Below are 8,118 nucleotides of genomic sequence, written 5' to 3' on the forward strand. Positions count from 1 at the left end.
CCAGTAGTCCATGTCTTTTGCTGTAACAGTAGTTCATGTTGAGAATAAAACATCCCAGCTCACTGATTTGATCGGGGCAATATCGTGCCTAAAATGTTGCATCATTTTGCCGAGAGATCTTTTGTGGTAATCGTAGCTAAGTGGTTTTATGGACAAAAACCACCAGGTTATTCAGTGTTCCCTTAGTGCTAATGTGTTAGAGATGTTGGTGCACTATAACTGAAGTAATGTTGTTAAGTCCTTAAAGTCATATTCTTTTATTGTCATGACTGTATTTGAAGCTATTTTTATGTTTGTATGATACCTGATTGATATGGAATATGGCTGAAGTAAACTAAAGCCTAAAATACTTAGTCAGTCATTTGTTTAATAGTAATTTAACATTATATAATTCACATATAAAACTATGAACTGTAATTTTAAATGATTTAAAAGCATGAAGAATAGCATATGTAGGCAAGTATATTTCTCCTTTTTTTTTCTTTTTTTTAATCTTTATCAAGAAGCGACAAAAAGGAAAAAAGAAACAGGGCAGAGTTCAGTGGTTGAATCATCTGTCCCCACCAATGCCAAAACCAAATCTACGCCCTTGCTATGTGTTGTAACCAATGACTATGATGTAACTTTACAAAGTGTGTCAGTCTTGTCAGCCCACTAGCCCAGACACCGACCAAACCCCTGCCCCAGATGGCGAACAGAGAACGGGGGTGTGTGAAGACCCCACGCCTCACTCCTCCCGCTCACTTATTGTTACTGCTAATGCAAATTAGTGCAAATCGAGAATGCAAACCACTATTTATTTAGTTGTGTAGATGTTTTCGTATTCCAGCCGATTCTGCTTCAGAAATTATTTAGTGCGTTTGAAGTCTAATATGGAATCAATTCGGCGGAATGTTGTCGATGTGTTTCTGTTTTTATGCAGCAGCCCGGACCAAAACTAAAAAAATGTGAACAAACATGTCGGACCTATTTCTGATCTGAAGATGAGTGCGGGGAAAATAAGGAGATCGCATAACACTGAATGATGCAACAAACCTCTGCACAAATGTACTTACTATCATGTCTTTCTTTCCGCAGAACCAACGCGGTATCAAATACAAAAACAAAACTTTGATCTCTCTCCCAAAGGTTTTAACCGGATATCTGCGGTAGAATCCACATTCCTGCTTCTCCAGAGCTCAGACTGCACGTCAAGTTGCACATGGCTCCAAACGCGGAAGAAACCAAAAGAACAAAAATACGCGGGTTATGGATGAGAATCGAATGACGCAAAGGACACCGCTTCCTCGTTTCTCTATTGTCAAGTCAAGTCATTTTTATAGCACAGTTAAAAGACATCAAGTGTCGTTCAAAGTGCTGGACAGAGGGATAATATAATAAAAACAATATAGATAAGATGAAAACATTGTAGAAAAATTGTAAGACATCCATATGTGTACATGCAAATATGCACTCTGCCTTCAAAGAGAGAGATAAGGTGGCGCTTAGAAGAGCGAGGGCTGAACTTTCTCGGGCCATCAGAGAGGCGAAGCGCGCACACGCCCAGAGAATCCACAACCACTTTAAGGACAGCGGCGACACACGACGCATGTGGCAGGGCTTACAAGCCATCGCTAACTACAGGACGACACCACCTGCCTGTGACAGTGACGGCTCCCTCCCAGATGTGCTTAACAACTTCTATGCTCGGTTCGACAGGCAGAACGACGTGGCGGCGAGGAAGACCACCCCTCCTCCGAACGACCAGGTCCTGTGTCTCACTACAGCTGAGGTGAGGAAAACTCTACGCAGAGTCAATCCACGTAAAGCTGCTGGACCAGACAACATCCCAGGCAGAGTGCTCAGAGAATGTGCTGATCAGCTGGCAAATGTTCTCACCGACATCTTCAACATCTCTCTGAGCAGTGCCGTTGTCCCCACGTGCTTCAAGGCCACCACCATCGTCCCCGTGCCCAAGAAGTCTTCTGTGTCCTGTCTCAATGACTACCGCCCTATCGCACTTACACCCACCATCATGAAGTGCTTCGAACGGCTCGTCATGAGACACATCAAGACCCTGCTGCCCCCCTCACTGGACCCAATGCAATTTGCATACCGCCATAACCGCTCAACGGACGACGCCATCTCCACTGCACTCCATCTTGCCCTGACACACTTGGACAAGAAGGACTCACACGTCCGAATGCTGTACATAGATTTCAGCTCAGCATTTAACACGATCATCCCCCAACAACTGATCGGAAAGCTGAGCCTGTTAGGCCTGAACACCTCCCTCTGCAACTGGATCCTGGACTTTCTGACCGGAAGGCCTCAGTCAGTACGGATCGGGAACTGCACCTCCAGCACCACCACACTGAGCACTGGGGCCCCACAAGGCTGTGTGCTCAGTCCTCTGCTGTTCACACTGCTGACTCATGACTGTGTAGCAACACACAGTTCAAATCACATCATTAAATTCGCTGATGACACGACCGTGGTGGGTCTCATTAGCAAGAACGACGAGTCAGCGTACAGAGAGGAAGTGCAGAGACTAACGGACTGGTGTAAGGACAACAACCTGTCTCTGAATGTTGACAAGACAAAAGAGATGGTTGTTGACTTTAGGAGGACACGAGGCGACCACTCACCGCTGAGCATCAACGGCTCCTCTGTGGAGATCGTTGACAGCACCAAATTCCTGGGTGTACACCTGGAGAAGGACCTCGGCTGGTCCCTCAACACCAGCTCCCTGCACAAGAAAGCCCAACAGCGTCTCTTCTTTCTGAGAAGACTGAGAAAGGCCCGGCTTCCACCACCGATCCTGACCACCTTCTATAGAGGAACTATTGAGAGCATCCTGAGCGGCTGCATCACTGTCTGGTTTGGGAGCTGTGCCATATCAGACCGCAAGACCCTACAGCGGATAGTGGGAACAGCAGAGAAGATCATCGGGGTCTCTCTACCCTCTATTGAGGACATCTACACCACACGCTGCATTCGCAAAGCCACCAGCATTGTGGCTGATCGGACACACCCCTCTCACACACTCTTTACACTCCTGCCATCTGGAAAAAGGTACCGAAGCATTCGGGCACGCACATCCAGACTGTGCAACAGCTTTTTTCCACAAGCCATCCGTCTCCTCAGCAAAAAGGGACTGACTGATAAACACGCACACACACACATACACTAACATTATCACTCAGCTTAACTCAAATACCTCAAAACATTGAGACTGGACTGACTAACCAACACAAAGCGCAAACACACTGACCTACACCACCAAACCATCGCACACACCAACCTGTAAATGCTCTTTTGCACAATATTATTACTAGATATATTATATATATATATATATATATATATTTTTTTTTTGCACTAACTTGTCTTGTAGCACCTTGGTTCCTGGAGGAACGTTGTTTCGCCTCACTGTGTATTTTTAAACTGTATATGGTTGAAGTGACAATAAAGTTGAACTTGGACTTGGACTTGTTATCTTTTGCAAGTAAAGCAACCGTCTCATGAAAACTTTTCGTCGTTGCTTCCTTAAAAAAGGTTTATATTTGTGACAAAAGTGTGCAAAATGCCCAACACACACAATCAAACACGATCTGTACAGCGTGATGAACGTCATCTGTTTTAAATGTATTAACTGAACAATCTGCAACAGAGTTTGACAATATTTTAAATAATTCTTTATTTTTTGAAAAGTGTTTTATGTGCTACATTTCCTGGGAGCTTTGCCGCCAGTAGACTTGCGAGCAGTCTGCTTGGTTCGTGCCATTCTTCCTCACGTTCCTTTCCCTGTGATAAGAGCAGAAAATGTAGCGAACAGAGAAGACTTGTCACTACCCGATCCGTACCGGAAACCCGATCGGTACCCCGCATGCGCGAAAGGTGTCTACTTCCGGTCGAAGCGTTTTACGATAGTTACAGGTCAGAGTATCTGTTAAGATGTTAAGAATAACAAGTATCTCTTAACATGTTTCCGATAATGAAGCATTTCAGTACAATGTAGACAAAAACGAAAAATAAAAAGATAGTTACGGATCAGGACTCCCCGATCCTTACTGCGCATGTGTAAAGTCTGACCGTACAAATCGAGTCTACCCGATCCGTACCGCGCATGTGCACATGTTTTCTTCTTCTTCTGTTCGTTTAATGGCAGTGTACTCCCCAGTGTACGAGGATACTGCCACCTGCTGACCGAGCGAATAAACCCTATTATAAACTGAATTAGCGTCATTACAAACGTGTGTTAAATTTGATTTAGCGATAGTCGAGTGTGTTTATGCTTGTCTGTGAGGAGAGGATTGTTGGAATAGTGATGATGTGCGCTATCACTGTCAATTGTCAGTAAACACTTCATCTGGCTGATGAATCTACACCTGAGATATTACAAAGTCTGCATTATTAACTCTGTAATTAGGCGCCATTCTCCTTATTTTACGGCGCTGTTGCTCAATCGGGGGACACTCTCTGTTGAGGAGAAAAGCATGAATTTCTTTGTATACGGATTATCCATTGTTTAAATGTCCCGGGCAGTCGAAAAGGAGGCAGAGGTGTTGAGAAATGCTAGGAGCTAACTGGGCGCTAACTGTATCATTCAAATATATTGAATGTCGCAATGTTGGCAACGAGAGGAAGTGACGTAAGATTTGCGCATGCGGGGTACCGATCGGGTTTCCGGTACGGATCGGGTAGTGACAAGACTCGCTGCTCTCAGTTTTTTTTTTTTTTTTTTTTCTCCAAAATCTTTATTTAAACATCAGTACAATACAAAATGGAATTAAGCAGTATTACAATAATGGTGATGTACTTACAGAAGAATTGTATGCATAGATAAACAAATACAAGAACAGCATTCAAAAACAACAATAGAAACATGCTAGGGGGAAAGTAACTAATCAAGCCAAAGAACAAAGTGATTGAAAGATCTTGATTTTTTCACAAACACCAATAGTTTTTATAGCTTTTGGGTTAGTGGAGTTCTTAATAGAGTTAAGATACTGTACAAGTTCAAAGGAGAATACATAGAAAGAGGGATGTCTTCCTAAATATTTGGACTTGTGAATATGAAATTTAGCCATTAAAAGTAACAAGTTAATCATATATCTGTTATCAAAATTGAATTGTTTTTGATTTTTGTGCAGACCAAACAAAACATATTTCCAAAACAGTACAAATCCTTTAAATATATTTTCTGAAATAAAAACACATAAGCTCTGCCAAAAATCTTGTACAAGGTTACAAAACCAAAAAAGATGTGTAGTAGATTCCTTGGAAGTTTTACAAAAGCTACAGCTTGTATCAATGTCTAATTTGAATTTGCTTTGAAGATAATCTTTAGAAGGATAAATTCTGTGTATTAATTTATAAGAAATATCTTTAATTTTGTTGGTAATTAAAAACTGATTAGGGAGTTTCCAAACTTCGTTCCACATAATACCATCTGACAGCCGGTTCCAGAAAAAAATAACATATGGTAGCGTGGTTATGGTACTCTGAAATAAAGCTCTAATCGATTTATTGTTGTTTTTAGATTGCTTAGAAAAGCAAATCTTGCCAACAAAAGTTTGTATGGGAGATGCCAACGGCCTGTGGAATGAAGTGATATTAGGTTGATTCTTAAACAGCATACAAACCCCTGATGGTATTGAGCCAAATACTTTGGTATAATCATGACGATTTATAGCTAAATTGAAGTGTAAACAAAATTCTTCATAGGAGAAAAGCATACCATTTGAGTCAAATAATTGGTTGACTAAAACAATGTCATTCCTAAACCAACTATCTAAGAAGAGAGATTTTCTTTTAAATAAAACATCCTTATTATTCCAGATATAATAACTGTGTGGACTAAAGTTATGCTTGTAAATAAGGGTCCAAGCTAAAAAAGCTTGACGATGAAAAGCAGAGATCTTTAACGGGATTTTATCAATATCAAAATTACAAGTAAGGAAAAATTCAGTGCCACCTAACTTAGAAAACATGAACACAGGTATAGCATTCCAAATGGAAGTAGGATTAGTAATTAGATTCTTCAACCAATTTATTTTGAATGTGTTATTTAAAGTGTTAAAATCTAACACATTAAGTCCTCCGTTGACATAGGAGTTCATAAGAACTGTTTTTTTAATGTAGTGTGTCCTATTTTTCCAGATAAAGTTGAAAATTAACTTATCAACCTCTTTTATAAGCTTTTTATCAAGGTGCAATGCCAATGCAGCGTATGTAAGACGAGAGATGCCTTCTGCTTTAGTTATTAATACTCTGCCTTTTAACGACAAATCTCTTAAGAGCCACTGATTAAATCTGTGTTTGAGTTTCTCTAGAATAGGATAAAAATTTTGAGTTATTCTACTTTCCTGGTTCTTGGTTATTATGACACCTAAATAACGAACTTCTTGTTTAAGTGGAATGTTACACAAAGCTGTTTTCGAGCAGTCTTTTATCGCCATAAGTTCACATTTAGGAATATTCAAGTATAATCCAGAAGCTTTGGAAAATATAGAGATTGAGTCAATAGCAATAGAGATTTGATGTTCATCTTTTAGGAATAATGTAGTGTCATCCGCTAACTGTGTTATGAGTAAATCTTTGCCAATTAGCGATATACCTTTTACATTGCTTGATTTCATATGGTTAGACAATAGTTGGGCAATTAACAAAAACAGGTATGGAGAAATGGGACAGCCTTGTCTTATCCCTCTTTGTATGTTAAATCTGGGTGAAGTACCGTTTGTTAATTTAATACTGCTGTTACTGTTATGGTATAATGTTTTAATCGCTGTAGAGAAGTAAGAGCCAAAACCATACTTATCCAGAGCTTGAAATATAAATTCATGCTCCACCGTATCGAAGGCCTTGTAGAAGTCTAAAAATAATATGAAACCATTGCAATCTATGAGGTCAGAATAATCCAGAACATCTAAAACCAATCTGATATTGTTAGTTATGTGTCTTTTGGGCATAAAGCCAGATTGTGTTTCATCAATAACAGAGTCAAGAACCATCTTAAGTCTGTTAGCTATAATTAGAGCAAATACTTTATAGTCATTATTTAGCAAGCTAATCTGTCTCCAATTATCAATCATTAATAGGTCCTTATTAGGCTTCGGGATCAATGTAGTCAAACCTTGATTCATCGTAGTGGGAAGCTGTTGGTTTCCTATGCTTTCTGCAAATACCTCAAGAAGAAAGGGAGACAACTCTTCAGAGAAAGTTTTATATAATTCAGCAGTAAGACCATCCGTACCTGGAGATTTATTATTTTTCAATAGCCCAATTGCAACTTTGACTTCTTCTAATGAGATGGGTTGATCACATAATATAGATTCTTCTTGGCTGATAGATTTAACATTCAGCGATCCTAAGAGATGATTTGCATCTTCCTGAGAAAATGTAGAACTATAAAGTTCCTTATAGAAATGACTACAATATTTAGAGATTAATCTGTAATCCTCTGTTATAACTCCATTTATCATTAATTTGCTAATATTATTTATACTTGAGTGTTTCTTTTCTAAACTGAAGAAGTAATGGGAGTTACGCTCACCTTCTTCAAGCCATTTAGATCTTGATCTGATAAAAGCGCCTTTTGCTTTGTCTGTGTATAAACGATCTAATTTATCTTGTAATTTAGCAAGGTTCATTTTATCCTCTTCAGTTAAAGTGTCAATTCGTTTATTAGATAACTGTGTGATTTGAGAAATTATATTTTCTTCCTCCAATCTTTTGGATTTTGCATTAAGGCTGCCAATCTTTCTTAAATATTTGCCAATTTCAAATTTTAATAATTCCCAGTTATTACCATATTTTAAATCTTCTTGAGCTATAGACCAAAAGTTTGAGATCAGTTCTTTAAGATCCTTTTTCACATCGTCTTTTTGTAATAATGAGCTGTTGAGTTTCCAGTATGTAAATTTAACAACAGAAGAATTAGGTAGAGAAGTTAGATTTATTTTAATATATATGGCTTTATGATCTGTTGCTGGAGAAGGCCAAGCACCTACATCTATGCTATTGCTGTCAAAGCTCTCTGAGACTAACCAAAAGTCTATCCTTGAATGTCTCGAGTTAGAATTGTTGCACCAAGTAAACATTTTGGACTGAGGAAATTTGAATCTCCAAATG

Source organism: Rhamphochromis longiceps, linkage group LG3 (genome assembly GCF_057381845.1).
Source record: "Rhamphochromis longiceps isolate RC_006_pf linkage group LG3, R_longiceps_female_GT1.1, whole genome shotgun sequence".
In the NCBI taxonomy this organism is placed as follows: Eukaryota; Metazoa; Chordata; class Actinopteri; order Cichliformes; family Cichlidae; genus Rhamphochromis; species Rhamphochromis longiceps.